At 36.7% G+C, this 17,552-nt stretch overlaps 1 long non-coding RNA gene across 1 annotated transcript; it reads right to left on the bottom strand.

Moving 5' to 3' along the window:
* Nucleotides 1-1,013: 1,013 nt before the first annotated feature.
* Nucleotides 1,014-16,968, bottom strand: LOC105498561 (uncharacterized). Its single transcript, XR_011623067.1, has 4 exons — nt 16,837-16,968; nt 15,614-15,658; nt 15,428-15,499; nt 1,014-1,104 (listed from the first exon to the last, which is right to left on the bottom strand). It is a non-coding gene; the product is annotated as an uncharacterized lncRNA (long non-coding RNA).
* Between the last annotated feature and the right edge of the window lie 584 nt (nt 16,969-17,552).

The following is a 17,552-nucleotide window of genomic DNA, read 5'->3' on the forward strand; positions in this document are numbered from 1 at the left end:
GATTGGTTGGGTTGGAGATGGAATCATAGGAAGTGGAAGCTGTCCTCTGGCACTAAGTCAGTCACTGGGTAGGCGACCACAGTATCAGATGAGCCAGTTTATCAGTCTGGGTGTGGCAGCTGATCAATCAAGTGCAGTGTAAATAATTTCCAAGTTCTGGAGAAATCACGTAGAGAAATGAACATGCTCCAAATTTTGTTCACAGAAGTATATTTTACTCTATTTTAAAAGTCGTAAAAGGCTCAAAAAAAGTTTTCTTGGCTCTGGAAAACAAAAAAGATCAGCAATGGTTTAAGCAAAATAGTCAAAAAATATTCCTTCAGTTTTCTATTAGTTCAGTCCATTCAGATAAATCCTGTTCTGCTTGATATTCATGAACATTTCAGCTCTCCATGGGAGTCCTGTATGTGTTTTTCCTTTATTCTAATGTCATAAACTCCAAAGTTATCAGAAACTTCCATTCAAAAACACCTGTCAAAGTTTAATAGCTGATTATAAGACCACCATTTGAAGAGGGTCACAATAAGAAAATTGTCTATGAATGACAAAAAGCCTTAGGGCAACCACAGTTAAAGACACAATAAGAAAATCTGCTACTTCTGTGGCACACAATAACTTAGCATAACAATTATAATGATTACTGATAACATATACTAAATCATGTCAGAATTATGAATTTCACATAATTTTGGAATATATACAAACAACACATTTACACAAATATAGTCCAAGAAAGCCAAACACCTTTCATATTTGACAATGCTTCCTGTATGATTTCTACACCAAATAAGCCAAATGTCATTTTTAGACTTTAGAGGACCTAATATTGAACAGATTAGGTTAGAAATAGACATAATTTATAAGTTGATTTTGGAAAGTTTGTCAAATATGAAAAGTTTAAGACACTGGATATTACAAAATAAAATCTCAGGTCACTATAAGTCATTTATTTGGCCAAAATGACAACTCAAAATTTTTTAAAAAATAAAAACCTTTACTCTGATAGAGGACTTACCTTTCCAAACAGCAAGACCTGATGACAATAGCATGAGGCCAGCTGAATCTGTCTCTTCTCTTTCTCCTTTCCCCATTTTTTGTAGTTTACTTAAAAGGCAAACAAAAATATTTCATTGTCTTTCAACATTACATAAAAATCTTTTTCAAAAGGGAAAACCAAATTCCATTTTTACAATACTGCATCTTTAGTAATAATGCTGGTTTTTAATAAAATTTTATGTATATCCAGTTTTAATTAGTTTGACCATAAGATAAGATTTTCATAAACTTTTTAGAACTCTTTACAATTTTCCAATAAACAGCAGAAACAAACCCTGTTCCTTAGAAAATTGATGGGTTCAGACACATGGGCCCAGATTCTGGCCCCCATCAGCATGAGTTTAATGTTTTAACAAATGGAGAAAAGCTAAATAATCTCTTTCAAATCTTAGCCAAGTTGTTTATACCGTCAAAACTTTTTTTGTTTTTACAAGATCAACCCGTTACAAATCCTTTCAACTTGCTTAAACCTTCAGTTTTGTCCCATTATTCTTTCAGGTTAAGAGAATCTATAAAAACCCTCTGAACTAGACAAAATTACATTGTCTGTAACAAAAACCATATTCCCATACCTTCTTATAATCTCCCACCAAGATTACATTCTACTTTCCTTCTATACCTTGCAACCTTATACACAAAACTGTTTCTCCAGTAGTCTCAATTACATGTTAGAATGTTAACTATTACCATCCTTTATTTTTTGTGAAAAACCTGATAAGTAAGTGATTTTAGTTATGTACTGGGTGTGGAGCCTAGGACATCACACAGAAGTGCAGATAATGTCTGATTCTTTTTAGCATAGCTAGGGGGCATGGCTCTCCATATGTCCCCAGGCTTTATCTATAATCTAATACTCCAAAGTAGATACATTGAACAATTTTCAAAAGTCAAAGAAGCAATTTATGACCTTAAAGCATTTAGAAAATCTGATATCTAACCTTAAATTTAGACCAAATGTCTACATTTTGAAGACATTTTTATTTTACCAATGATCTTTAAAACTGTCTTTATTTACAAAAGATTATTAAAGTAATATGAATGAAAAGGCATTAAAGTTTCTATTATTCTGACAAAATATTTGATTTAAATGCTTATTTTTCTGAGCCAATTAATCAACTTTTAAAATATAAACATCACACTGACAACACAAATAAATACATAGACAGACAGACAGAAGATTCAGCACTTGAAATTTTTTTATTTGCTAGTTTCTTAATAGGATTACTGGCTTCAGGGTGGAGCCCTTGGAGGAGCAGGGCCAGGAATACATGCAGTTTCTAGGGCCTAATAAGTAAGCACACCTGGAAGGCAAAGACAGATTCCCCAAAATTAAGGGTGCTATTTTGTATTGAATCCTGGATCCCTCAAAAGGAGGGGAATACTATGGGAGAAGATAGTGCAATGCTTCTATCATGCATTTAATTGCAAGGCAACCCAAAGACAATCAGCCCATTTTTTAATTAGCCCATCCCCCATGGGAGTCTCATCTCTCAGTGGGGTTTGGGGATGTTTCTGTATCTTCCAGGTGGTCAAGAGCAAGGTTCTCTGATCCAAGCATGCAAAGATCTAAGTATCTCTTTATAACAGATACTAGCCATTTCTTAGAGTATATATATATTTTTACCTAGCTATTACACACCAAGACTAAATCTCTCCCATAATGCAAAGTAATTTTTGATGCCCCCCAAAGTTAAAAAAAAAAAATCACATAATGCAGTGCAAAGCAGAACAGAGCCTTAGATTTTGAGAGGGACCTATTTTTGTTTTTAATTCCTGGGGTTCCATGAAGAAAATAGGTTTTGTTGTTGTTGTTGTTGTTGTTGTTTTTCCCCAGAATGGGGTCTGTGTAGACTCCTCTGCTTTTTGTCAGAAGTCCCCAAGCTGTTAGAATTTATCATAAGTTCTCTCGTGTTGACATCAAGAGTGGCAAGATGACAAAATGCAGAAAATCAATTCAGTCCACTGAAAGGAAAAGTTTTTTACAGGAAAGCATGATTCAAGAAGAGAGAAAAGATAAAGGCCTCTTAAATACATGTAGCTTGGATATCTGTTTTAAATTAAGCCGATTTTAACCATAGAGTTCTGATATGGTTTGGCTGTGTCCCCACCCAAATCTCATCTTGAACTGTAGCTCCCATAATTCCCATGTGTCATGGGAGGGATGTGGTGGGAGGTAATTGAATCATGGAGGTAGATCTTTCCAATGTTGTTCTCATGATAATGAATAAGTCTCAGGAGATCTGATGGTTTTATAAAAGAAGAGTTCCCTGCACATGTTCTCTTGCCTGCTGCCATGTAAGATGTGACTTTGCTCCTCTTTTACCATCTGCCACGATTGTGAGGCCTCCCCAGCCATGTGGAACTGTGAGTCAATTAAACCTTTTTTTCCCCATAAATTACTCAGTATCAGGTATGTCTTTTTTAGCAGTGTGAGAATAAACTAATACAAGCTTTTTTAAAAAATCTTTTAAAATCTCTTATTACCAGACTCTAGCTAGGACAGACAGTTAATATTTCTAGCTTTTTAAGTTTACCACAAAAAACCTCCCAAGTGAAATTAGTAAGTTTTAACTAAGGCTATGACTTAACCATGGATGCACAAACTGTCTCAAATAGATGGTAAGCAGTTTTATTTTCTTTACAAGAATTAGAATATCCCCAAAGGTAGTTCAGAGGAAGGAAAACCCAAGACAGGAAATCAGAAGCTATTCATGGTGGGGGTGGGCGAGGGGAACCCTCAATAAATGGCAAAGTTACATAAATAACAAACCAGAAAGGAATTATGCTGGAAGCTAGGACTTTAACCTAGCCTACCATTGCTAAAAAACAAAGCCTTAGCTACTGAGCTACACAGCATTGAGCAGTTTCTATTGCTATTCCCACAAGAAGTCTAGAACGGCCAATTTCAAGCTTGCAGAGGCTCTTAACTATTCAAGATAATTTTTAGGGTTAATTATGACATGTGCCCTGAAATTTCTGTCCTCTGGATGGCAGAAATCAAGAGATAGTATCCCCACATGATTACAAGGTTAAGCTCTTAAGGCCACAAAACAGGGCAGAAAAAATTTCATTTGGTATTGGTTTCAGGGACCTGCAGCAAAGTTTATAACTGACCAGTCTGCTGGGCTGGCTTGAAAAGCAGGCTTATAAGGGTCCTAACTCCTCATTCTATCCTGTGATAACCCTCTCTCCATTACAGAAAGACAAATTTTTAGCACAAAGTGCACTAGATTTGCTACAGCCTAAAACTAGTCTCACAAATTATGTTTTCTTCAATCAAATCCTTGCAGAAGAGACAAACAGTAACATTTACCATTTACACACACACACCCACACACACACAGAGACACACACACAAACAGAGACAGAGAGAGAGAATGAGAGAGAGAGAGAGAGAGAGAGAGAGACCAGAAACTTGGGTGGTAAAAATGTTTTACCCTTTTTGCTGGCATTCCAGGTTTCCAGGTTCCCTTTCTCTGCAACTCCCAGAAGAACAGATGACCCTGCTTGCTATGCCAGAGCTATGGGGGTCAAGCCACTTTACAAAAGAAAATTATCCTTTTTGTTTCATGGAACCATAGACAAAAGATTCTTAATTTTGCAAGATGCTGCCCAATGCATGGGGAACTGAATTAACATTTTCCATCCCAGCAAAATACACATAACAAAACAGACACTAGTCACTGTGTTCAGCACCCAGTATTCAACTTCACAAAGCTTGGACTTTCTCCCATTAATCCCTGTTGTCTTTGATCCACTCCATGTGGGGAGGGATGGCCTCCAAACAGTAATTCACAATGGATGGTCTCTGGCCAAAGCAAAGAGCAGATAGTCATCCCAAGAACTTTCTTGGCATGTTGAGCTTTCTTCAGGGCTCACTGAATGTGACCATACAAGTAAGGAGGATTCTCTGAGTTAGGGGTGCTGGACTTTTGTCAGCAATTCCTTCTTATATCCCCTCCACATATAGAAACACAACGAAACAAAGATGAGACGGACAGAAGGCCTTCCAAATGAAGATCCCTAACTAAGAATTCCAAGAGTATCCCTTCCAAACTATACTCCTATTGTTCATCTGATAAATCTCCCTAAAATCTTCTTGATTGAGGGGAAGTCTCCTGAACCAAGAGTCTTCCTACTACTTAGGGAGAGCCAAGTTAGACCCCACAAAGGAGCTGCACTGAGACAGAAACACCATGGTGGAACTACAAACAGACATCCACCATGGGTCTACAGAACAAGTCAGGAGAAGAAAGGAGACATTGATAAAACCTAGAATGCTCACCAACCCAGATACCCTGCAATGGGAGTGCAGACAGACATGATGTGATAGGGCTACAGTTAAGGCATGTCTCCCCAGGAATACTTTTCTATTGCAATTAAATCCATGCACATTGGGTCAGCAGTGTCCCACCAATAGAGAGAGTACCAGAATTATCCCCCAGTTCAAGAAAACTAGGCAGCCACTTGACCTGGCCTCCGGATCCATCACCAGAGAGGGGCTACCAAACCACAGGGCAATCCTGGACAAGCCTCCAAATTTGTAACTGCCCAGTGGGTTCACCTTGACCGCTGCCTAGACAGAGCCTATTTATCAAGACAGCAGAATTGTAGTAGAGAAAGAGTAATTCACGCAGGGCCAGCCATGCAGGAGACTGGACTTTTGTTATTACTCAAATAAGCTTCCTATTATTTAAGTTGTAAGGAAACAGTTGATTTGCAAGATTCTGGCACTAAGGCCTATATGGAATGTTTTTTCTATTCTGTACACCTTCCTGGCAGCTAAGAAGGGGAGAAAAATTTTGTGACTCTTTGCATGCCTGAAAGTATTTTTATTGTATTCTCCTTTGTAAATGAGAAAATTCTGGGTTAAAAATCATTTTCTCTCTGAATCAGCAAGTGCTGTTGATGAAAAGCCCAGTGTTGTTCCGATTTTCCTCCTTTGGATGTGACGCCTCTCTCCTTCTTTAATTGTTTGGGTTTGCCTCTTTGGCTGACATAGTACTCTGAAATATGACAATATGCTTTGTTTTAGATATTCAAAACATTAAATGTGCTGGTACTTTTTGAATTCTTTCAATTTGGAAATGTGTACTATAGTTCTGAAAAAGGCTCTTTTAAAAAGATATCTTTATCTCCATGACTTCCCTTCTATTCTCTTCATAGAATTCAGATTAATTAGTTATTTGAGCACTTGGTTTGATGCTCTCAGTTTTTAGCTTTTATCTCACATTTTTTATCTTCTTGACATTTTGTTTACTTCTAAGCTTCTGTAGATAGAAATCTTTGTTTCAACTATGTTATTTTAACTACTAAGAATTCTTCCTTATAAATATCATCCATTTTTATTGATGCAAAAACTTCCATCTCCCTGATGCCTTCATTTGCATTTTGGTTTTAATTTTGAAATGCTCTTGCATTTCCTGCATTATCTTTCCTCTGGATTTATTTTCCTTGGTTTGCTTACTGACTTCACCCTTTCTCATTTAACACTGAAGCCCTCAAATTTTTACTGGAAGTTCTGTGATTGCTGGTACTTGCAAATAGCACACCTTACTCTTATAAAATTGGTCTGAATGATGGCTGATCACACAGGCCCCAAATGTCAGTACAGGGAGGTATGGTTTAATTTTTTCAGAAAAAGTAAATTCTACAGTCTTCTACCATTGGCTTTCAGTAATTTGTGCAGGGTGGGGTAGAGGTACTGGGATCAATCTGTTTTGCAGAATGGCTCAATAATTACTCTCATTTTCAATTGTGTGCTTCATTTTTACCCTACCATGTGCCTTGTTTTAGTCAATTCTCACAGTTCTGTAAAGACACACCTGAAGCTGGGCAATTTATAAAGAAAAGAGCTTTAATCAGCTCATGGTTCTGTGGGCTGTATGGGTTCTGCTTCTAGGGAGGCCTCAGGAAACTTACAATCATGACAGAAGGACAAAGGGGAAGCAAGCACATCTTCACAAGGCCAGCAGGAGAGAGAGAGAGAAGGGGGCGGTGCTACACACTTTCAAACAACCAGATCTCATTAGAATTCTATCACAAGAACAGCAAAGGAGATGTCTGCCCCTATGATTCAATCACCTTCCACCAGACCTCTCCTATAACACCAGGAGTTTCAATTCGATGAGATTTTGGTGGGGACACAGAGCCAAACTGTATCATGTTTCATAATGATCTTGTCTTCATCTATTCAATATTTCTAGAGAACAAACCTCCAGTTCTTGGCCCTTAGGGTTGGGGTACTTAGATATTTGTATTCAGTGTGTGGAAGTGAAGGAGAAAAATTGAGAGTTCTGAACAAAGAATTTCAGTCTATTGTGCATATTCTTCCTCTACTCACCCCACCCCAATAAACACTCACACCTGTTTTCTTCTTTAGTTTTCTGCCCTTCTCTGCATCAAATGCTGCTAAGCCCTGGGCTTGGCTAGGGTTCTATAGGGGCTGGTGGTGGAAGCCTGCTCATTTTTTGTTAGCATCCTTCTCTGCATGCCACTAGCCTGGAGTTCTATCGGTTAACATGTTTTTGCTGCACTATTGTCTCAAAGTTTTCTGAGATATTTTATTTCTTAATCTCTTAGTGGATAAACATGAGTTCAATATGGTATTTTTAATTTGAACCTTTATAATATAAGATAATCTATATTTATGAATATCATCTTTTGAGCACTTATGTGCCAGACACTGTACTAAGCACTTTATATATGTTAGTTCATTTAACATTCACCATTTCCATTTTAAATGAGCAATCTGAGATCAGAGAGATAAAAGATAATTATAAGGTGTCTAATAAAAACAAATTCTTAATGTAATGAGAATTAACTGCTTTGCTTTAAAAATCTTTAATCAACAATAAAAACATAGATTTTGAGTGAGAGTGTCTTTCATCCCACCAGGCACTAGCCTGAGCTAATGGCATGACAATGTATGTGTCTTGCTACAATAAGTTTATATATTAGACATTTTCTCTCTTGTGAATGACAGAAAGTATCACTTCTAGCAAGTATAAAAAATTTGAAGAAGAATGATAATTTACTATTATGATTTTTTTCAGTTACTGAGAGCACAACTGAAAGATACATTTCATTCCCAATGCAACTTTATTTTAAATACTGCCTTTAAGGGTTGATTTTAATTAGGATTTATTAGTGGCTAAAAAAAATTCTGTAACATCACATAAAGGCTGTGAACCACAATATGTAAATAAAAGACAAAATACTTTGGCAAGGGAAAGGATACAAATGTCCTGGGATCCCACACCCAGCAAACTCAGTCCCTTCTCTTCTCAAACAAAAAGAATCTCTTGATCTCTCTAAACAGAATGCTTAAACCTCACGCAGTTAATAAAAGACAGTGCTCAAAATGCTGTGTGCATTTTGAGTCTTCAGAATAGCTCTAGGCTTACAAATACCTAGCTACCTTAGAAAAATTTTCTTTATAATTTATAAAAAATGAATCAAAATATTTCAGCAACAATAAAAGATTTTTCCCCTGAGGCAAAAGAATAATCAACCTGATTCTTGCTTCCCTACCCTTATTCTTGCAATCAAACAAGATAGAATCAGGTTATCACATGCTGTGAGATGAAGGCATGTATTACCTTTGGGACTTTTCCTAGTCAGGTAAAGAGGAGCTTTCTTCCATGCTATGTTTAGAAACAATCCCCCAAAGATTATGGAGCCAAAAATATTATAATCCAGTACTATTCTTTTTTTACTCACTAGTCTCCTGTGTATGGCCTTTTTTAGGTGTCGGTGGGATGGGGATCTGACTTTTATTTATGTATTTGTAACTTTTTATTTTAGTATACTTTTTTTTTTTTTTTGAGACAGAGTCTCGTTCTGTCACTGAGGCTGGAGTACAGTGGTATGATCTCGACTCACTGCAACCTCCGCCTCCCGGGTTCAAGCAATTCTCCTGCTTCAGCCTCCTGAGTGGCTGGGATTACAGGTGTGTGCCACCACGTCTGGCTAATTTTTTTTTTTTTTTGTAGTTTTAGTAGACACAGGGTTTCACTATGTTGGTCAGGCTGGTCTCAAACTCCTAACCTCGTGATCCGCCTGCCTTGGGCCCCCAAAGTTCTGGGATTGCAGGCATGAGCCACCATGCCCGGTCTATTTTGATGTACTTTCAAAGTTACAGAAAAGACTCAAGAATAGCCCAGGGAACTAGGAATACCCATGTAACCTATATTCAGACTCATCAATTGTTTACATTTTTCACACTTTTTCTCTATGTACTTGCAAATTATTTTTTCTGAATCATTTGAAAGTAAATTGGAAACATCATGAATTTTTACCCTTAAATAATTTACTGTGTGTTTCCTAATAACCTGTTAATTATCTTATGTATTGACAGTATAATTATCAAAATTAGGACATTTTCTTGTTTTGTCCCTATTCAAAATCAAAACCAAGAGCATAGATTGCATTTACTTTTCAAGTCTTTTTGGTATCCTTTAACTCAGAGAAGATCTTCCATCATACTTAGTCTTTTGGCTTTAAATTTTTGAAGAGTATAGATCAGTTATTTCATAGAATGTCCCTCAACTGATCTGCTGTTTCATCATTGTTAGTTTCAGGTTATGGATTTTTGTCAGCGGTTCCACTGAGTGACATTTTATCCTTCTCAGTGACTCATACCGGAGTGCGCATGATTCAGACTGCATTAACACTATTAATATGAGTTTTGATCACTCGAGTGAAGTAGTGTCCATGAGGTTTCTCTATGGTGGCAGAACCATCATTTTCCCTTCCTAATTATTAGGTACTTGTGGAGAGATACTTTGAGGCTACATAAATATCCTCTTCATTAAACTTTTATCTACTAAATGTGATATCCACACATTGATTTCTAACTCCATCATTTTTTGTTCATTTTTCTTATCATTTGCATTCTACCTTAGGGAGTGCACTCCCCTTCTCCCATTTATTTATTTATTCATCTATTTCTTTATGTCAACATGGAGTTATGGATTATTTTTCTTTTTAAAGAATGTTTCTTTCCTCATTGGGCGCTAATAGGCCAATAGAGAAATACAATGATATAGGTAAATGTAAGCTTGTTTCTTATAAGATTAATCATAAACTTTTTTTTTTTCAGCCAATAGAAGTGTTTGAGAAAAAAACACCTTTCAAAGTGAACCTGTATTACGTTACTGGAATATTTTAAAAAAATCTATTAACCTCTAAGAGGCCAAGAACAGAAATTCAGCAATAAAAGGTAAATGTAAGTATGCTTAAAAAAAAAATAGATTCATGGGGGGACATGTGCTGGTTTGTTAGACAAATATATCGTGTAAGGCTGGGGTTTAGGCTTCTACTGAACCTATCACCAAAATAATGAAGTAGTACCCAGTAGTTTTTCAACCCTTGACCCTTTCCTTCCCCATTTTGGAGTCTCCATTGTCTATTGTTTCCATTTTCATGTCTGTTTCTACCCATTGTTTAGTTACCATTTATAAGTGAAAACATGTGGCAATTGATTTTCTGTTTCTGTATTAATCCACTTAGAATAACAGCTTCCAGTTGCATCCATGTTGCTGCAAAGGACATCATTTCATTCTTTTTAATGGCTGCATAGTATTCCATGGTGTAGATGTACCACATTTCCTTTATTTGTCCACTATTGACAGGAACCTAGGTTGATTCTATGTCTATGTTATTGCAAATAGCGTTGTGACATACTAGTGCAGGTGTCTTTTTGGTAGAAGGATTTCTTTTCCCATGGATAGATACTGAGTAGTGGGATTGCTGGGTTTGAATAGTAGTTCTATTTTTAGTTCTCTGAGAAATCTCCACACTGCTATTCATAGAGCCTAAACCAGTTTACATTTCTACCAACTGTGTATGAGAATTCCTTTTTTCTTCACATTCTCACTTGCATCTGTTATTTTTTTGACATTTTAATAATAGTCATTCTGACTGGTGTGAAATGGCACATCACTGTGATTTTAATTCGCATTTTTCTGATGATTAGTGAGGTTCAGCGTCTTTTGAGTAGTGTCTGTTCATGTCCTCTGTGCACTTTTTAATGAGGTTGTCTTTTTTCTCGTTGATTTGTTTTAGTTTCTTGTGGATTCTGGATATTAGTCCTTTGTCAGAGGCATAGTTTGCAAATATTTTCTACCATTCTGTAGGTTGTTTACTCTGTTGATAGTTTCTTTTGCTGTACAGATATCTTTATTTTAATTAAGTCTTAATTGTCAATTTGTTTTTACTGCATTTGCTTTTAAGGTCTTAGCCACAAATTCTTTGCCCAGGTCAAAATTCAGAATTTTATTCATCAGGTGATAACCTGGTGAATGTCACAAGGTAATAATCTATTACAATCAATATTTACTTGTGTGTTAAAATTGTCCCAAATTTGGCCAGTGAAAGTCTTTTTAAGGTGACTTATTTATTTAAAATGTCCCCTTATTCCTTACTTCCTTGCTTTCTGTCACAAGGAGAGTTTCCAAGTTTACCTTGGATATCCCCTGACCCAGCGCTAGTATCAACTATTTATCTTAGGAATTCTGGTTTCCTTTAGTGGAAAATAGTCTTTAGAGACCAAGATCTGGGGAGTAGGCAGGAAATTGCTGCTGGTGTATCATTGCCTCTATACCCTCTCAGAGAATAGGACTTGAAAATATATATGTATGTGTGTATAAATGATAAACCTCACTGGAATTACCTTCAATATATTTGTTCATTTGGTCAAGTTAGACTACACAAAAGGAAGTTTCAGAATTGATAAGCTACAAAAACATACCTACTAACTAGAGTTTGATACTTGTTAAAGTTTTATTTTTGAGATAAAATGCACATAAATTAAAATGTATAGATCATAAGGATACAATTCAATATCTGAAAAATGCATACACCCATGTAGCTCTTCCCTAACAAGTTAGAGAATGTATCCTTTACCAGAAAGTTTTCTAATCTCCCTTCTCAGGAAGAAAACCCTTCAAAATCCTAAGGAAATGACTCTTCTGATTTTTTTCACCTTACATTTGTTTTGCCTATTCAAGAACTTTATGTAATTAGAATCATGTGACACACACACACACACACACACACCCCACACACACAGGTTCTTTTTCTCTCTTTCATAAGTATGTTTGAGATTCATACGTTGTTGCATGTATCAGTAATTTGTGCCTTTTTATGATTTACAGTATTCCATTGTATGAAATACCAGTTTATTGATTCCTTCTCTTAATGATGGTCAATTAGGTTGTTTCCAATGTTAGGCTATTGTGCATAAAGCTGCTGTGAACATTTGTGTAAAAATCTTTGTGTAACAAATATTTTCATTTATCTCTGGGTAAACACCTAGGAGTAGAATTGCTGGGTAATATGGTAAGTGTGTGTTAACTTTGTATAAAAGTGCCAAACTATTGTCCATAGTGGCTATATCACAACATTCCCATCACAACACTATGAGAGTTCCAATTCCTCTACATCCCCACTAGCGTTTGGTATGGTTAGTCTTTTTAATTTTAGCCATTTTGGTGAATGTGTAGTGGTAGCTTATTGTGGTTTTCACTTGAATTTTCCTAACAACTAATGATATTGGGCACTTTTTCATATGCTTAGTAAATATTTTTCTTTATGATTTGTTTGTCTTATCAATTACTAACTTAGTGAATACGTTTTAAAAACTTATGAATGGGCCTGGCATGGTGGCTCATGCCTATAATCACCGTACTTTGAGATACCAAAGTGGAAGGACAGCTTGAGGCCAGAAGTTTGAGACCAGCCTGGACAAGATGGTGAGACACTGTCTCTACAAAGAAAACAACAAAAACTTAGTCAAGCGTGGTGGTGGCTGTCTTTGGTCCCCAGCTACATAGGAGGATGAGGATCCGCTGAGCCTGGAATTTGAGGATGCAGTTAGCTGTGACTGGCCACTACACTGTAGACTGGGAAAGGGAGCAAGGCCCCTTAAAAAAAGGTCTCTTAAAAAAAAAAGAATTATGAATGGTTGTTGACTTTTGTAAAATAGTCTACGAGATGATTTTGTCTCATTTTGTGTTCAGTTAATATGATTAATTACATTAATGAATATTTTCTAAAACCAATTTTGGGGCCTTTAAAATTATCCATATTGTTTGCTTTCTGTTTTATAGTCCTCTCCTCTTAATTTTTAAAATTTTCTTTGTTCTACTAATTAGCTCTTTTATAGAATTCCTGAAATGGAAACAAATTTATGGTTTTAAATTATTCTTATTTCCTAGTATAACTATTTGAAATTATAAAATTCCCTCTAACTTCTGCTTTACTTACATCCCATAAATATTGATATGTTGTAAATCTGTTGCTATTCATTAGAAATAATGTCAAATTTGTAGTCATCAAATCTTTTACCCATCAAGTCAAACTATTTTGGCAACTGTAATTCATTGCTTATGTGTAAGGCTCTTAGTGTATATTTTCATGACCTGTCTTGGTCACAGTTATCAAAATGACAAAACAGAAATTTTACCTGATCCCAGAGTTCATTATTCCAAATTAACTAATGATAATTTTGTGCGTGGTTCATATTTGAAGTTGATTCTACAAATTCATTATCAATAGGATGTATACCCCCTCCGCAACCTCCACTAATGAATAGAGTTATCACTCTTTTCACATGTGTAGTGCCAGGTAGAGGTGGGGAGTGGTAAAAATATGCCTTCTTTATGGCTGTCAGTCTTCCAAACTCATTTTGTATTTTAAGGAATATTCCACTCCTAGAATCTTGTTGGAATCCAGAACTCCAGCTCCTAGGGTAGAAGCCAAAGGAGGAGGAACTTTCCTTCCCCCAGCCCATGGCATTCGAGGTGTATGGGCAGGTGATATTGGCTCGGCAGATTGAATGCTGCTGTAAGAGATGTTAATTTGGATTATGAATATAAAGCTAAAGGGACAGTTTCGAATTTAGTCCATGTTGTAGTGGACAGCAGTGAATGCAATGACATCTAGTGATTCCTGCAGTAATGCACAGTGGCATTGGTGTCTCACAGTGCTGTGGTCAGTGCAGTTAATGGCTGCTATGACCAGACTGATCCTGCAAAGTAACCTCACTTGAGGCTCTGGTCCTTTTCTGCCTGTCTTTGCTTGGTTCCTGCCTGTTTGGGAAGCCTGACCTCCAGTTTTCCTGAACAACTTTGAGTAGTCCTACATCCCTATAGTAAAATTCACTTCTGCTTAAATTAACCAAAATTGATTTCTTATCTTTTACTCGAGGAACCTGATTTCTCTTCTTTGTAACAGTAACCGTAATAGTTACAAGATCAGTTACAATGTCATAGCGACAGTTTGAGGCCAATAAATAGAATTGTCAGTAAATGAAAAGCTAATGTATCTCTCAGTCTCTTAACTAGGTAGCAATAGCACCAACTTAATCAACTTGAAACAGTAATCCAGGCAAGTACATCTAACTGAGAATAGTCTAGAGCTTATTCTGTTCTTAGGCACAGAATGATTAAATTTGCGTATGATTGCAAATGGTATGTGGTGGTATATGACAAAAGATATATTCAAATCCTTTTGTACAAATTACCAATTTTCATTATTAACAGTACAGGTAGAAAAATTTTATTTCTTTCGTGGGATGATATAATAATACACACCTACTGAAAATTCCATCAGAGGCTGGACGTGGTGGCTCACGCCTGTAATCCCAGCATTTTGGGAGGTAGCGGTGGGTGGATCACCTGAGATCAGGAGTATGAGACCAGCCTGCCCAACATGGCGAAACCCCATCTCTACTAAAAGTACAAACAATTAGCCAGGCGTGGTGGCACGCACCTGTAATCCCAGCTACTCAGGAGGCTGAGGCAGGAGAATCGCTTGAACCCGAGAGGCGGAGGTTGCAGTCAGCCGAGATCGCGCCACTGCACTCCAGCCTGGGTGACAGAGCGATACTCTGTCTCAAACAAACAAACGAACACACAACCATCAGAAAATAATACTACACATTAAGAAAATGTGTATGTGGTTTTAAGGCAAAAATGACTGCTTATTTTTTTAATCAACTCTGTGTGTACTATTGCTGATATAACCAAAACATTACCCTCTTCCTCTAGTTACCAAAACGTAACTTGGCGGTGGGCTAACAGTAAGGGCTAACATTTGCTTTCCTTCTTGTGTTTCCACATAGTTTAGAATATTTTTTATTAACATTAATCAGTTCTTTAACTTTTTTAGCGCATTAAATATTAAGATGCAGTATTAGAATGGAAGGCTGCAGGAACAGGAATAGAGAGAGACACAGGTGTTGGGAAAAGCCACTAGGCACACATAACATTAAACGCTGCTCATTTTTTCTGCAACACTGCACTAGTCTCCTAAAGTCCATCTCCCAGAAAATAAGACAACTTTAAAACTTTTCAACCAATATTACCTTAGAAGTCGATGTGCACATACTGATGCTGTTTCACACAGAATTGACTCAGATGTGGAATCAAAATCATAGCTTTGGTGAAAGAAGGGGGGTGGAAATCAGTGCTTTCAAAAAGCTCCCTAGGTAATTCTAATGTGCAGACCAGATTAAGAACCTGTGGGCTAACCCATAGCCTCAGGAGCTCACCTTCTATCTTAAATTTCTTTTCCCCAAAGGAGTTATGGTGCCAGGCTTTTAACGTAAAAGAAAATAAATTATCTTCCAGTATAATTTTGTAAATGAAAACTTACCAAAAAATCCTATTCAGTAATAGATTATTATAGAAACACTGGATAATTGTATAGCTACTAACAATAATAGAAGACTGCCTTGGAGAAGTCAATGCGGAGAATGAAAAACATATTTACTCCTCAACTTTGGAGGTGGAGTAGGGAGATGAATAAAATATGTGTGTGTATATTCATATATGTATATCCATTATTCATATTTCAGTAAAATACAACAGAATAAAAGAATGAGGTCAACAAGGTCCTATAGAAAGGTGTAAAAATAATTGTACTTACTGGTAGTGAATAAAACTGAAATAAATTTATATAATTTGTGTAACCTGAAAAGTTTGAACATTATACATTTTTTTTGTTTTATATTTAGAATCTCATCTGAAGGAAAGTTCCCAATGAACACTAAATATGTTCGATCTATGCCACCAAAATTAGAACTCAAAATTTTAATGCTGTGCTGAGTGACAGTGCAAGGACCGGAATCCGCCACTGTAAATGCTGACTTCAGTGCTTTGTTTCTGACTGCTATGCGGGTATCTGCCCAATTTCCACTCACATTTTACTGTTTGACCTTGAAAGAGCCAGACTATTTGAGAATTACTCATTAAGTGTCTATTTAAAAACTGTGTATTTTCTAGCAAAGGCTAAAATTCACACAAAGATGTATATTGCAATACTTTGCATTTTAGGAGTGGGCTGTACAAATATTTTTGGAAAGCCCTCACCATTTTTTATACGAAATCCCTTGTAGGTACTGTTCACATTTCCACTAAAATAGCCAGGTAAAATTTCCAGAATAACTTCAATCCCCAGGTACTTAAGTAAAAACAGACTATTTTCATAGTCATCTTTTTCAAATTCTCTTTTCATCATGAATACACTTTGTTAGTCCTTGTACTATCAGAAAGCAAACCTAATTTAAAAATAATGGGGAGATGTAAGCAATGTCCCTGGTTTTCAGAATTTATCAATTTGGAGCAAAAGATTTAAAGTAATTTCTTCTCCCCTCTATACAACGTCAGAATACCAAGCCTGCAGCCTGTTATTTTCAGGGTGGCACCCAGAGGAGGAGGAGGGGGAGGGGAGGAAAAAGCATCCTTAATTACTGAGGCATTAGAAACCTCCCACCCTGCTTGGAATGCCTTTCCAAAGTGAAGCTAGAGGAGGCTTTCTCAAGCCTCTGTTTCTCATGGGGAGCTTTGGCCCTTGCAAGGTAACTCTTCTCTCTGATTTCACTTTAACGAAGCAGGTGAAAGGCCGTTTGGCACCAGAGGGTTCGTTTTACTCCAGCTGCCTGTGAAGAGCGCGGTTGCCAGGCAACCAAGTCTCCCGCTTTGTGCCTGTCTCACGCTAGGAAATTTGGAGGGTTTTGAGGCTGTTGTCTATTGCAGACAACTTACACTGAAATGCCTTGGGGTTTTTAGAACTATTTTTTTGTATTGCTTACAGTAAAACTGCGTTATCTTTCCCAATTTTCTCTCTTTTGGGGAAGAGAGACTATTTAGAGGGTATATGGCTACATTTCCACAGGAAAATATCCAGACCTTGACTTCAAAATCAGAAGTAATTTACATTTTAAAAGAAGAACAAATGAGCATCACAGCTGCATTTCATCTGTTTCTTCCTGTCAGCTTAATTTCTTTCACTTTCTTTACCCACCCCTTCTTTCGCTTTAAAAACTTTGCTTTCCTCTTTTCTTTATTCTACCCCACTTCCATGTTTCTTTTATCTTTCTCTGTCTTCCTCTTAGCAGTGATATTAACTGCTATCTATGCATTCGTCTTCAATCAATTGCTCATACATTAGGACAATGAATTCAAAATGAATCAAGCTTCACTTTCCAA

This window comes from Macaca nemestrina, chromosome 5 (genome assembly GCF_043159975.1).
Source record: "Macaca nemestrina isolate mMacNem1 chromosome 5, mMacNem.hap1, whole genome shotgun sequence".
Taxonomy (NCBI): domain Eukaryota; kingdom Metazoa; phylum Chordata; class Mammalia; order Primates; family Cercopithecidae; genus Macaca; species Macaca nemestrina.